This window comes from Triturus cristatus, chromosome 5_1 (assembly GCF_964204655.1).
Source record: "Triturus cristatus chromosome 5_1, aTriCri1.1, whole genome shotgun sequence".
NCBI classification, from domain to species: Eukaryota; Metazoa; Chordata; class Amphibia; order Caudata; family Salamandridae; genus Triturus; species Triturus cristatus.
In genome coordinates, this window is record NC_140587.1 from 705,327,592 (window position 1) to 705,342,729 (window position 15,138).

The 15,138-nt window shown below is 48.3% G+C and overlaps 1 protein-coding gene across 2 annotated transcripts in view; it reads right to left on the reverse strand.

Moving 5' to 3' along the window:
• The window catches only part of ASXL3 (ASXL transcriptional regulator 3), a 306,825-nt gene that overhangs the window by 249,941 nt on the left and 41,746 nt on the right, over window positions 1–15,138 (reverse strand). The gene's annotated exons all lie outside the window — the stretch shown is intronic.

Consider the following 15,138-nt stretch of genomic DNA (forward strand, 5'->3'; position numbering starts at 1 on the left):
CGGGATCAAGAAGGAAGGATACCTGCAAGCAGAAGGGACAGAGTCTGGGTCACTAGCCAGTGACCACGTGGAACCAGGAAGGAACCAGGTGATGTCGTGAAGAGGCAGGTGAAGAGGTGAAGCTTGTCGCAGCAGCCACGGGTACCAGGAGACGTCGAGGACGACCAGGACCAGGAGGCGAGCTGTCTCACGAAGGCTCTTGCTGTCGGCGGCGTCGAAGTCGAACTAGGACTCACCAAGCCTTGGCAAGCAGAACCCACGAAGAATGGAGGACTTGCTTCTGGTGCAGACCAGGAAGGTCTGGGGTGCTTCTCTTTTGCAGAGGAGCAGGAGCCAGTCTGGAGGAGCCAAACCAGCAGTGGAAATTCAAAGGTGTGTCGTCGCAAAGGCCGCTAGCCAACGGGCAAGCAACCGGACAGACGCGGCAAGCAGGAAAATGCAGAAGGGCCCCACGCAGGACTCGTGGAGTGTGGGGGGCTGATCTTCGGTGCAGATGGTGCTTGGGGTTGGGGCTTCTCAATCCCCGGTGCACAACTTCGAGGGTGCCTCAGAAGCTGCGCTGGAAGATACTCGCCACTTTTCCCAGGTAGCCGGTCCCACGTCTCTCGTCGCCTCCACGGATCTCAGCTCGGCTGTGGATGTGGATAAGTGTCGGAAAAGTCTGGAAGTCAAGGCTCTGGTCGGGCTCTGCAGTCGGTCCCTCGTAGAACTTCAGCAAAGCAAAGGGTAAATCTCTTGATGGTGCCTGTTTGCACAGGGTAGCCACTCCTTGGCCACAAGGGAGATTCTTCAGTCTTCTTCTTTCGTCGAATGTCGAAGGTCCAGAGTTTCTGTTCAAGTTGCAGGTTCAGGATAATCTAATCTCCTGGGGCCCAGCTACCACACTTATACTAATCTGGGGGGCTGGGTTGCCTGCTAGGTCACGCCTTATGGGTGGGACCTGGGAGGGGGGTGGTTACACCCCCTTCCCTTTGTCCAGTTTCACGCCAGGACTGGGGCCGGAGTGCCCCAGCACCGGTTTGAACTGGACTATGCATGGGACACCTTGTGTGCCCCAGGCAGTGTCTCGTTTCTTTCATCCCTCCCTGCCCCAATACACTAAGGCCTGTCTGGGGTGGTGCTCGCACCTCCCAAGGCAGGAAACCTATTGTCCAAGCCTCCCGTACCGGGATCACTCCCAGCAGCAGGAGGTCAGACTTGTGTCGTGGCAGCAGCATCCATTTTGTGATGCTGGGGCTCTGGTTAACTTGAACCGGGTAAGTAGGTTTCAACATGTTTTCTCCCTCTAGAAGGGAGGGATAATATCCTCATCACCAGAAATAGGATGGGGGTATTATTCCAAAGTGTTAGACACCTTACACGACATGTTTTGATAAAGCCAAACCATAGTTACCATAACCGTTTAAGATTATAAGGCACTTTAAGAGTATATGGTAGGCTATATCATAGAACAGCTATAAGGACATGGTTCCGAAAGCTGCAGACAGGCTCAGCTCATGCTAGAGCACTATCTAACATGTTACCAAGCACTCTGCCTCCAGGATTGTTAAGGCCTGCCATAGGAGTGGCTGATAGGTACACATGTGTCTATATATAAGGTAGGTATAGGAATACTACACCTAAGCAAGGGGTGATTACACGACCTTGCCCCAGCTGAGTGATCAGCCAGTTGTGTCATAATGGAAGGCCAGGCCAGGGGTGGCAAAATACATGCTGCAGCCCCTGGTAGGCCTAGGGTACACCTATGCCCTGGGTACCTAAGGTACACTGTACAGGGGCCAATAAGGTGATCCTATCCAAATGGGTTATGCACCTAAAGTACATAGTATTAATTTAGAGAGAGAACAGCAGGGCTGTGGGTCTGATTAGCAGGCCCACAGCCACATCTAAGTCGAAAACCAGTAAAGCAAAAGCTAAAAGTGGGGGTGAACATAGAAAGCAGACCCTACTCTCCTACACAATCCCCCCCCCCAAACTTAGGGACATTAAACTAACCTTGACCAGTTGAGTCTTCATGTTCTAAGTGGAAATATCTGGAGAGTCCATCTGCATTGGCATGATCAGTCCCAGGTCTATGTTCCACTGTGAAGTCCATCCCCTGTAGGGAAATGGACCACCTAAGAAGTTTGGGATTTTCACCCTTCATCTGATTTAGCCACAAGAGGGGCTTATGGTCTGTCTGAATCTTGAAGTGAGTGCCAAACAAGTATGGCCTCAGCTTCTTCAGGGCCCAAACCACAGCAAAGGCCTCCCTCTCAATAGCTGACCAACGTTTCTCTCTAGGGGTCAGCCTTCTACTTATAAAAGCAATGGGCTGGTCTTGACCATATATATTAAGTTGTGAAAGAACAGCTCCCACACCCAACTCAGAAGCATCTGTCTGGACAATAAACTCTTTGGAGTAGTCTGGACTTTTCAGAATAGGTGCACTGCACATGGCCTGCTTCAGGTCATCAAATGCTTTTTGACAGCTTACTGTCCACTGAACTTTCTTTGGCATTTTCTTGGAGGTCAAGTCATTAAGTGGTGTCACAATGGACCCATAGTTCTTAACAAACTTTCTGTAGTACCCAGTCAGGCACAAGAAAGCTCTGACCTGAGTCTGGGTAGTTGTAGGAGTCCAGTCCTTTATGGTCTGGATCTTGCTCTCCAGTGGTTGAACCTGACCCCCACCAACTAGGTGGCCCAGGTATACAACCTTGCTCTGCCCTATCTGGCACTTAGTGGCCTTGATAGTGAGGCCTGCCTTTTGCAGGGCCTCTAAAACATTCCTCAGGTGGACCAGGTGATCCTCCCAGGTGGAGCTAAAGACAGCAATATCATCAAGATAAGCTGCACAGTAGTCATCCAACCCAGTAAGGACTTGATTCACCAACCTTTGGAAAGTGGCAGGTGCATTCTTCAAACCAAAGGGCATTACCACAAATTGATAATGTCCTCCTGGGGTCGAGAAAGCAGTTTTGGCCTTTGCATTCTCAGCTAGCCTGATCTGCCAGTAGCCTGCTGTCAGGTCAAATGTGCTCAAAAACGTAGCAGCTGCCAGTCTGTCAATGAGCTCATCTGCCCTAGGTATTGGGTGGGCATCTGTCCTAGTGACAGCATTGAGACCTCTGTAGTCCACGCAAAACCTCATCTCTCTCTAACCATCTTGGGTGTGAGGTTTTGGCACAAGAACTACAGGACTAGCCCAAGGGCTCTCTGAAGGTTCAATGACTCCCAGCTCCAACATCTTTTGTACCTCAACTTTTATGCAGTCCCTGACATGGTCAGGTTGCCTGTAGATTTTACTCTTCACAGGCAAACTGTCACCAGTGTCCACCTCATGGGTGCACCAGTTTGTCTGACTTGGGGTCAGAGAGAACATATGTCTGTAGGATTACAGAACTTGCCTGCAGTCCTGTTGCTGATGGACAGTGAGGCTGTCAGAAAAGACCACACCATCAACTGAGCCATCATCAGGGTTCTGAGTGAACAGGTCTGGGAGAGGGTCACTCTCTTCCTCCTGCCCCTCATCTGTAGCCATGAGGAAGCCCATGTCTGCCCTGTCAACATATGCCTTCAATCTGTTGACATGAAGCACCCAGTGGGGGCTTCTGGGAGTCCCAAGGTCCACCAAGTAGGTGACTTCTCCCTTTTTCTCAACAATAGTGTGGGGTCCAGACCATTTGTCTTGGAGTGCTGCTGGGGCCACTGGCTCCAACACCCACACTTTCTGCCCTGGCTGGTACACAGTCAGCACAGCCTTTTGGTCATGCCAAGCTTTTTGGAGTTCTTGGCTTGCCTCAAGGTTTTTAGAAGCCTTCTTCATATACTCTGCCATCCTGGAGCGGAGACCAAGTACATAATCCACTATATCAAGTTTGGGTTGTCTGAGAGGTCTCTCCCATCCCTCCCTTACTAAACATAGGGGTCCTCTTACAGAATGCTCAAACAAAAGCTCAAAGGGGCTGTAGCCAACCCCCTTTTGTGGGACCTCTCTGTAAGCAAACAGAAGGCAGGGTAAAAGGATCTCCCATCTTCGCCTAAGCTTGTCTGGTAACCCTTTTATCATTCCCTTTAGGGTCTTGTTGAATCTCTCAACAAACCCATTGCACTGTGGGTGATAGGGTGTGGTGAACTTGTAGTTCACACCACACTCCTTCCACATTGCAGTCAAATATCCTGACATGAAGGTCAGAATGGGGGGAGCCCATGCAGACTCCCATGTAAGCTTAAGTTAGCCTGGCTAAGTCTTCCTACTTTGCCCTGGCTGTCTACCTCCTCATCTGAAGTCCCATCTGACTCATCTGTAGTGGGTAGACCCTCCCCTGTACCTAGGGTACCAGCCTGGGAGGCCCTAAGAGCATCATATTCCTCTAGGATCTCTACTAGCTGAAGGAGGGTAGGGTTTGCACCCTGTTTTAACTTTCTGGAGGTACACAATTGTCTCATCTCCTGAAAAGTTAGGGTATCATATCTAGAGGGGATCTTTCTCAGACCTACCCCTCCTGAGAGAGAATCTACTTGATCTCCTCCCAGAGACATGATCTAGTGAGGGTGTGGTGTGTGCACCTACCTACACTAGTTGTATCTACTAAACCTCTCTAGTAGTTGTAGTCAGGGTGTGTTAGGCCCTTCAACCTACAAAAACTAAGTCCAGTAGGACTTAAGTATTATAATCTATGTTATATGTACCTAAACAATATCTGTGTGATCTTTCAATTTAGTATCTCAAGATTACAATGGTATTACAACAGCAAGCTCAGATCCCAACCGCTGCTCACCAATGTGAGAAGTTGGCCTGATGTATGATGTCACTAGTTCTAGTGTACACCTTATATCAGTCCAAACAACCCTTATGGTGATTGGTTGTAAAGTCAACCTTATAGACCAGCTATCCTAGAGGTAGCATGGACAAGAGCAGTCTTAGGCTAAACTCTGAATGGCATGTGAAGCCAGCTGTTATACCATATATAATCCCTTGAATACCAAATGAAAGGACACCACAACAGATATATATAAAATAAAGTGTATTTATTCTAGTCAAACCCTCAGCACTCTTTATGAGATTCGAGGTAAGTACAACACAGTCTTATTTAAGCATACATTAAGTCACACAGGTAAGTAATACAGTTAGGCCCTAGGGGCCACGCAAATCATATACTAAAGAAGTGGTATAAGGACCCCTGTCACGGAAATAGGCTAGGCCTAGGGAATCGCTGGGGCTACACTATACTACCAACAGTTAGGAAGTGGGAGGCCCACGGGATTCAGGTGCAGAGTGGAAACACTCACGCGTAATGCGTATAATCGATAGAAATAGTACTGTTTAGAATTAAGCAGTTTTAGGACACTTCTGGAGTAGCTAGGAAGTCGAGACTTGAGAACTAGACACTAGGATAGTCAATACCCTGATGAGCACCGGAGTACCCAAGTTACCTAGCCCACGGGCTGCGGGTGCATAGGTGTGAACTTGCGTCGGGTTTCGTCGTCGACTCCTATGGATGCCTGAAGGAAAGATGCTGACAGGCAGTCAGTTTAGAGTGTCCGGTGGATCCCAAGGCCGGGATCAAGAAGGAAGGATACCTGCAAGCAGAAGGGACAGAGTCTGGGTCACTAGCCAGTGACCACGTGGAACCAGGAAGGAACCAGGCGATGTCGTGAAGATGCAGATGAAGAGCTTGTCGCAGCAGCCACGGGTACCAGGAGACGTCGAGGTCGACCAGGACCAGGAGGCGAGCTGTCCCACGAAGGCTCTTGCTGTCGGCGGCATCGAAGTCGAACTAGGACTCACCAAGCCTTGGCAAGCGGAACCCACGAAGAATGGAGGACTTGCTTCTGGTGCAGACCAGGAAGGTCTGGGGTGCTTCTCTTTTGCAGAGGAGCAGGAGCCAGTCTGGAGGAGCCAAACCAGCAGTGGAAATTCAAAGGTGTGTCGTCGCAAAGGCCGCTAGCCAACGGGCAAGCAACCGGACAGACGCGGCAAGCAGGAAAATGCAGAAGGGCCCCACGCAGGACTCGTGGAGTGTGGGGGGCTTATCTCCGGTGCAGATGGTGCTTGGGGTTGGGGCTTCTCAATCCCCGGTGCAAAACTTCGAGGGTGCCTCAGAAGCTGCGCTGGAAGATACTCGCCACTTTTCCCAGGTAGCCGGTCCCACGTCTCTCGTCGCCTCCACGGATCTCAGCTCGGCTGTGGATGTGGATCAGGGTCGGAGAAGTCTGGAAGTCAAGGCTCTGGTCGGGCTCTGCAGTCGGTCCCTCGTAGAACTTCAGCAAAGCAAAGGGTAAGTCTCTTGATGGTGCCTGTTTGCACAGGGTAGCCACTCCTTGGCCACAAGGGAGATTCTTCAGTCTTCTTCTTTCGTCGAATGTCGAAGGTCCAGAGTTTCTGTTCAAGTTGCAGGTTCAGGATAATCTAATCTCCTGGGGCCCAGCTACCACACTTATACTAATCTGGGGGGCTGGGTTGCCTGCTAGGTCACGCCTTATGGGTGGGTCCTGGGAGGGGGGTGGTTACACCCCCTTCCCTTTGTCCAGTTTCGCGCCAGGACTGGGGCTGGAGTGCCCCAGCACTGGTTTATTTATTTATTATTTATTTAGTAGTCTTATAACGCGCATAGCTGCCCCAGCAATGGGGCGTCCCAGCGCGATCAGAGACGCAAGAGAGAAGCTAGGCAGGTAGGCATTATGCCATTTGGGGGTAGAGCCAGGTCTTAATTGCTTTACGAAAGGTCAGATGAGTCTGGATTTCTCGAATTGACAGCGGGAGTTGGTTCCAGAGGGTCGCCGCAAGGCAGCGGAATGATCGCCCCCCGGCTTTTGCTCTTGCAACCCGAGGGACAATTGCCAGCATCTGATTGGCCGATCTAAGGGGTCGCTGAGGCAGATACGGTTGCAGCAGCTTGGCCAAGCCCAGAGGGGCCTGTTGGGTGAGAATTTTATGAGTGACACAGAGGGTTTTAAATTGAATTCGTCGCTCAACCGGCAACCAATGTAGTTTTGGTAGAATATGGGCAACTGATGCCGATCTCGGGAGTGCAACCAGGAGCCGAGCTGCGGCATTCTGAGTCCGATGCAGGCACCGGATGCAAGATTTATTCGCCCCAAGATACAATGAGTTTCCATAGTCTAATCTGGATAGTATTGTTGCTTGGATGATGGTCTGACGAACTTTGGGGGGAAAGAAGCCCAATATCGGCTTCAGGCCGCGCAGTAAACCAAAACAGGTCCCGGCCACAACTTTAGCTTGGGTATCGAACGTCAGCCTACTATCAATCTAGAACCCCAGATTTTTAACTGCCTCTTTGGGTACAGGGGCAGGCTTGAGATTGTCTGGTCAGCATTGGTTGTCCCACATGTCCCGGTCTTTTCCCAACAGCAACACCTCCGACTTACTGGAGTTTAATTGCAGGTAGTTTTTGGCCATCCAGTCTGCTACCTCTAGCAGATCATTCTTGAACCTGCCTAGATTGGCATTGTTCTTCTTAGAGTAGGCGATCACCAATTGGGTGTCATCAGCGTATGACACCATTGACAATCCCCTGCTACGCGCCACCTGAGCCAGAGGTTGCATATATATATTGAACAGGAGGGGGCTCAAAATAGAACCCTGGGGTACTCCCTGTTGTAAAGCATACCTCTGGGATTGAAAAGGTGGCATCCAGATCTGGAAGGTTCTTCCTGTAAGAAAAGCTCGGCACCAATCTAACGCCAGATCCCTCACCCCGATGTCATGCAAACGTTTCAGCAGGATTTCATGGGAGACCGTATCGAAGGCGGCACTTAGATCGAGAAGAACTAAGGCCGCCGAATCCCCAACATCCAGGATCCCTCTAATTTCCTCCGTTACTGCCAGCAAGGCAGATTCCGTACCATGACGGGCTCTAAAGCCATTCTGGGACCGGTCCAAGATTGCATTCTGTTCGATGAACTCCGTCAGAGTAGTATGGACGTGTAATTCCAACATTTTCGACAGAAAAGGGAGCTGCAAGATGGGGCGATAATTGCCCGGCTCGGCTGGATCCAAAGACGGTTTTTTCAACAGTGGGATCACTTTGGCGTGTTTCCACGCAGCAGGTATTATGGCGGAGGACAAAGAGAGATTCACCAATTCCAGGTATACTGGCAGGACCGTTGGCATGACTTGGCAAAAGAGCTTAGGAGCCAGTGGGTCTATGGGTGATCCTGATTTGATTTTCCTACATAGGATCTCCAACCCTGCTAAGGAAATTTCTGGAAATGATAGCAAGCTGTTGAGTCCTTGGGGAAGCGGGACAGCAGACCCGGTCTTCCCATCAGAATTAACCCTTGGGGGGAGATTTTGATATATTTTCTCCACTTTATTAATGAAATAGTTGGCCAACTCATTGCATTGACTATTCGAGGAGATGGGTGAAGTCCTAGAAACATCACCATTCTTCATAGTCTTAAGTAGTGAAAATATAGTTTTCGCCGGATTGGAGCTCGCTAGAATTTTATTGCCCACATACTCAGCCCTAGCTCTGCGGATTAGCTTGTGGTATTGGTTAATGGCCGCTCTATAATTTAGTTTACAATCTACATTGTACGAGCGTCTCCACACGCGTTCTAGTTGTTTGCAGTGCTTTTTAGCTTTAGAGAGCGACTCATTAAACCAAGGTTTGGATTGATCCCGACTTATCCTGGTCAGCTTTGATGGAATACAGCTATCCAGACCAGCTGTTACCCAGTCTTGTACTAGCATATCCGCAGTCTCAATATCCTGCGATAGTTGCGGCCTATGGTTAGACCAATAGGTGGCCAGCCTGCTGCTATCTAGCTTATGCCAAGGTCGCTTTAGAGCAGAGATCGGACGGTGCTCCCTCGGCTGGCCCCACCATCGTAGTGTAAAAATCACTAGAAAATGATCTGTCCAACACTGTGGGGCTGGGGACCCCATCGTTAGCCCGATGAGATTGGAGAATAAACGGTCTAGTACGTGCCCAGCTACATGTGTCTGTTCCTGTACCCACTGGACCATTTGGAGCGCTTCAAGATCGGCCAAAAAGCTAGCAATTTCAGCCTTCTCTGTGTTATCACAGTGGAGATTCAAGTCTCCTATGATGCTGAAGTTGGCCGCTTGACTGGCATGCAGCGCAGTCTTATTTATCAGAAAGCACCTGAGGGCCCAGGCGGGCGATAGATGAGGAAGCCAGAGATGGTAAGGTTGGGATTCAACTTAATTTTGAATAAGGCACTTTCACAGCCCAACACATTCTCTCTGCTGAGACTGCACGCATAGAAGTTCTTAGTGATGACTACAATGCCCCCCCCCTCGTTTCCCAGGTCTGTTTAAATTCTTCATACTGAAGCCTGGGGGAAGAGCTAGCCAGGATTCGGTGGTAGAATCCTGGGTTAGCCAAGTTTCAGTTAGAAAGAGGGCATCGGGGGATTCGTCTTCTAAGAGATCAAACACCTCAGCGTGATGTTTCGGCAGTGAACGGCAGTTCAGATTCATGAACTTAAAGTCTGTATGGCCAGAAGGGCAGGTCTCCGGCAGTATCCCACTGAGTTGAAACGCGCACCTTTTGCATTTGATAGGGCCGACTAGAGGGTGCCAGGAGAATGGCAGGCAGTTGGATTGCAGCCCCAACAGCTCATCCCGTGAGTAGTATTGGCGTATAGAGGGAGACAGGACAGGGGGGCTGGTGCCTGGCGGCGGCCCGGCGCGGACGGGCGCAGACGGGCTTGCCTTTGGCGCGCCGCCGGCGCGCCCGCTGCGCGCGTCCGCTGCGCGGTCGCGTCAGTGCCCCCTGATGTAGCATTCCCTCCAGGAGCACTAGAGCGCTGATGCAAAATTTCCCCCAAGATGGCGGTCGCACCTTCGTCCCTGCACTTCCCCAAAGCCAACTGCTCCTTCCTGCCCACACCCTCAGACAAGCAAAGCAGTCTATCGGATGTTCAGCAGTGAGTTAATCAGTGGACAACAGAGTGAAAAACAGAGTGAGTGCTTTTAAAATCATAGAGGTAAAAAACGGCACGATTAAAAATAGCAGAACAGTAAAAGGGCATCCAGTTTGAACTGGACTATGCATGGGACACCTTGTGTGCCCCAGGCAGTGTCTCGTTTCTTTCATCCCTCCCTGCCCCAATACACTAAGGCCTGTCTGGGGTGGTGCTTGCACCTCCCAAGGCAGGAAACCTATTGTCCAAGCCTCCCGTGCCGGGATCACTCCCAGCAGCAGGAGGTCAGACTTGTGTCGTGGCAGCAGCATCCATTTTGTGATGCTGGGGCTCTGGTTAACTTGAACCGGGTAAGTAGGTTTCAACATGACTTCTCCCTCTAGAAGGGAGGGATAATATCCTCATCACCAGAAATGGGATGGGGGTATTATTCCAAAGTGTTAGACACCTTACACGACATGTTTTGATAAAGCCAAACCATAGTTACCATAACCGGTTAAGATTATAAGGCACTTTAAGAGTATATGGTAGGCTATATCATAGAACAGCTATAAGGACATGGTTCCGAAAGCTGCAGACAGGCTCAGCTCATGCTAGAGCACTATCTCACATGTTACCAAGCACTCTGCCTCCAGGATTGTTAAGGCCTGCCATAGGAGTGGCTGATAGGTACACATGTGTCTATATATAAGGTAGGTATAGGAATACTACACCTAAGCAAGGGGTGATTACACGACCTTGCCCCAGCTGAGTGATCAGCCAGCTGTGTCATAATGGAAGGCCAGGCCAGGGGTGGCATAATACATGCTGCAGCCCCTGGTAGGCCTAGGGTACTCCTATGCCCTGGGTACCTAAGGTAAACTGTACAGGGGCCAATAAGGTGACCCTATCCAAATGGGTTATGCACCTAAAGTACATAGTATTAATTTAGAGAGAGAACAGCAGGGCTGTGGGTCTGATTAGCAGGCCCACAGCCACATCTAAGTCGAAAACCAGTAAAGCAAAAGCAAAAAGTGGGGGTGAACATAGAAAGCAGACCCTACTCTCCTACAATCACCGAAAAGAGGTAAGATGTAAATCCCATTGGTGCTATACACTCAGTGTTTGTTGATTTCTAAAGTCACTCCCTGTTCATCTCTCTGTCTCTGAAAGATATCTGAGCAATGGCTCTGAAATTATCCCAGGTTTTTAAATTCCGAACGAGTATCTATGGTCCCTTTAACCTTCTTCCATTTTTCCCCAGGTTTGCAGCGGACGTGTTATTATTCAGAAGGTGACTGGGATTGGCGGCTATATTCCTTTTGGGAAATAACTCTTTTACCTGATAATCCTGACATAGTACTTAGAGCAAAATACGCTAATGGCTAATAGAGAGACTCAAAGCCCCTTAAAGTAAAAGTAGAATTTAATATGTTACCCATGATTGGAGCAGGTGCCATACATGTCGGACCTAAAAACAACTTAAAGCGCCTCTTTTTCCTATATATTTATGGATTGGACACTTGTTGGTATGCACCCCACCCTAACAACTGAAGATCCAATTCCCCTCACATGGTCAGACCACAGTCTTATTCCTTTCTATCTAACCATCTCCACAAACCACAACACTAGGAAGCCCAAACACGAAGCTAGAAGAAATTGGAGGAAAGTTAACCCCGAAACACTAGGCCCAGTATTAACAAACACCCCTCTGATACTGACCGGAGACCAAAACAGCGACACTGTAACCTTCAACCACTGGGTCAGCTCGACCCTAGACCAAATAGCTCCCATGAAAATAATGAAACAGGCCAGGAACAAACCCTCTGCCCCCTGGTTCACACCAGAACTTCGATCAGAAAAAAGCCACTGCAAGAACCTTGAGTGGGTCTGGCGCCAAGCCTACGACCCTGAAGCGAAAAACAATTTCACAAATTAAAATGCACTGCTATTAAGGACCGCATTGCCAATCAAATAAAATCAACTGACAACTCCATTAAGGAAGTCTTTAAAATTATTCAAGGGTTCCTTAAACCAGAGACAATGAAAAGCAATGTAGTCCCCTCTGCCACACTCTTTAAGGATCGCTCGGTCTTCTTCCAGGAGAAGATCCAAGATATCTACGCAGCATTTCCTGAGACGGAACCATCAAACACACCACTGTCCCTCCTCTTCCCCGCAAAAACATGGTCTGAATTTAACCCTCTTGACCTGGATACGTCCCTTAAGCAGCTGGAAAAAACTAAATTTGGGTCCCCCACTTGACCCTTGCCCGGCTAGGTTTTACAAAATATTAGCACCACTGCTCAACCCTGCTCTAAACCAGCTCTGGAACACCTTGTTGGAAACTGGCATTTATCCATCTAGTTGGAAAATCGCTGTTCAACCGATCCTCAAGAAGGAGAAAGCAGATCCTGCAATACTGAAAAGTTTAGACCTATCTCCCTTCTACCAGCACCTGCTAAGATTCTTGAAAAGTAGTGCAGAAACAATTATCCACATTTCTTGAAACCAATAAACTACTCCATGACTCTCAGTCTGGATTCAGAGCAGGATATAGCACTGAGACAGCACTACTAGAAGTGGCAGAAACTATCCGGGAGACAATGGATAAGGGGAACTGTGCAATGCTGGTGCTATTGGACCTGTCGGTGGCATTCGACACAGTGTCACATAAGATCCTTAGACAGGCTCAGACAGTTGGGAGTGATGGGGACTACCCTAGCTTGGTTCAGCTCCTTCTTAGAAGGCTGCTCCCAGAGAAATCAATTGCACCCTTACACCTCCAACTCTCGCCCTCTGATTTGTGGAGTACCTCAGGGTTCGGCCCTCAGCCCAACCCTTTTTAATGTCTGTCTCGCCCCTCTGGTAAAGCAACACGGTATCGATGTTGTCTCATATGCTGATGACACGCAGCTCGTGTTCTCTTTCCAAGATCACTCCGAGGCTGCATTTTCAAATTTAAGGCAGTGTCTTATGGACATCACCATATGGATGACAGCTACCTGCCTAAAGTTGAACACAGATAAAATGGAGGTGCTATTTTTCAATCAGCCCTCCCCCTCATTACCCGACCTCTGGTGGCCCGCAGAACTCAACCCTCCTCCCCTCCCTGTCCCATCTGTCAGGAATCTGGGTTTCAAACTGGATACTACCTTGTCATGCAAGACCCAGATAGGCCATGTTTCCTCGTCCTGCTTTAGGAAGATGAAGGCCCTACGGAGATTCCTTCACTTCCTACCAATGGACTGCAGAAAAACAACAGTCCATGCGGTGATTACGTCACAGATTGACTACGCAAGCAGTCTGTACCTGGGTATGCCAGCATATCTGTTCAGGAAACTGAAAACGGTGCAGAACGCTGCAGCCAGGCTTATTAGAAACGTCCCGCTAAGGCATCACATCTCCCCGCATCTGCGTAGTCTCCACTGGCTGCCCGTCGAGAGGAGAACCAAGTTTAAGGCACTGACCCTGGCTTACAGAGCACTCAACGATATTGGCCCGCAATACCTAAAGAAGAGAGTCCGCAAATATCAGTCAAGGACCCTAAGATCTAACCACCTTGAGCGCCTTGTCATCCCCCGTTTTTCTTAATCCAGAATAGGAGGACAGTCCTTTTCCGTCAAAACCGCGACCTTGTGGAACTCCATGCCTGACCACATCAGAAAAGCCAAATCGGAATGTATCTTCAGGAAAGGTTTTGAAGACTTGGCTCTTCAGCCTCCCTTTGCACACAGTGACTCGACAACTCTAGCTGGCCCCCACCTTCCTCTGTATCCGCTAGCGCCGGGACACCTCCGTTGGGGGTAGCTGAGCGCTTTATAAGCTTAAATACTACTACCTGCCAGGACATAGTGCATTTTCCGCATGTACGTTTTAAAAGAGAAAATATTAAATTAGAAGAGTGCTAAAAGCATCACAAAGGGGATCAGTCTGAACTTGGTTCTTATATACAGATTTAGAATAAGTTATGAACACCACATTTCTTGGAAGATTTTCAGGACGTTTGTTGCATCGATCATAATGCATAGCTAAACAGACATGAAAGCAAGTACCACTAAAATCATGTAGTGTCCATGACTGGTACAACATCTTAAGACTTTAGTATTCGCCAACTGTCATTGTTCTAGGATATTATATTTCGTCCCACATCTTCAAACCCCATGCTGAATATCAGAGGGATTACAGGAACCACTACTGAGCAGAAGAAACAGACCAACTGTGGCTTTATTGAAGCAAGCAAACTTTAAAAAGGTTTTTCATGTCGTGAAAAAGTAAGAGCAGTTTCTGCCATTCACACCAAAACAGTCCCACATAGGCGACACTGCTCTCTTTCACCCTTATAACCAACCACATCAAAACCTTAAAATTTGAAGCACTCGCTCATTGTTAAAAAACAGACGTTACAATCATACTGATTATATTCACCAGCTCAATTTCATGAAAACCACCTCTTGATCTGCTCAAGACAGAACTTGTGGCCTTTTTCTCTAACCAACTAGTTAAAAGAGAAATCAACTTTTTGCTGGTTTAAGACTAACTGCATTTCCATTAAGCTTGTTGATCAAACTGGGACAGACAGATGTCAGTGGGTCCAGATTCTTACATTCCTGAGACAGATGCAAAACTCTGTGCAAAGATAAAAGCTGCGAAGGTAATCAAATTATTGCCTAAACAAATGGTTTGACCCCAAGCTGTAACTATTAGATCTTACTCTATTATGAGCTTGAGATGGGGCAGAGCATGGACTACCATTACCAATAATCTCTGTACAGCCTGAGGTCTTTCTTCTTTCTTCCACTTGATGGCAGTAAAATGAATTGATATTCAACACAACTGTTTCTGATATAAGCAAACCCGCTGCGTGGGAGATATAAAGAGGTGGTTTTCTTCCAAGCCACCAAAAATAATTTTTAAAGTGGTAGCATCCTCCATGCAAAAGTATGACAGGCAATAAGTTTTAAGAAGCATTACTTTTAATGGTAAAATTAAAGACGGTAAACTTTAACTCTAACAAGACAAGTACCACAACAATAAAATGGCCTGCAAAAACAGACAAATTAAATAACTGTTAAAAAATGTAGGGTAACTTAGTTCATTTCGATCTCTTTATAAAATACAAGGAAAGAGTGCTTTTTAAAGAAAAAAAAATGCAGCCTGAGGTCAGGCGCCATGGGATGATAAAAATTAGTTCTCAGTGAAGAAATGCCCTTAAGGCCCCTTGAGAACCGTCATAAAGAAGCACACTAAGGGGTCGAT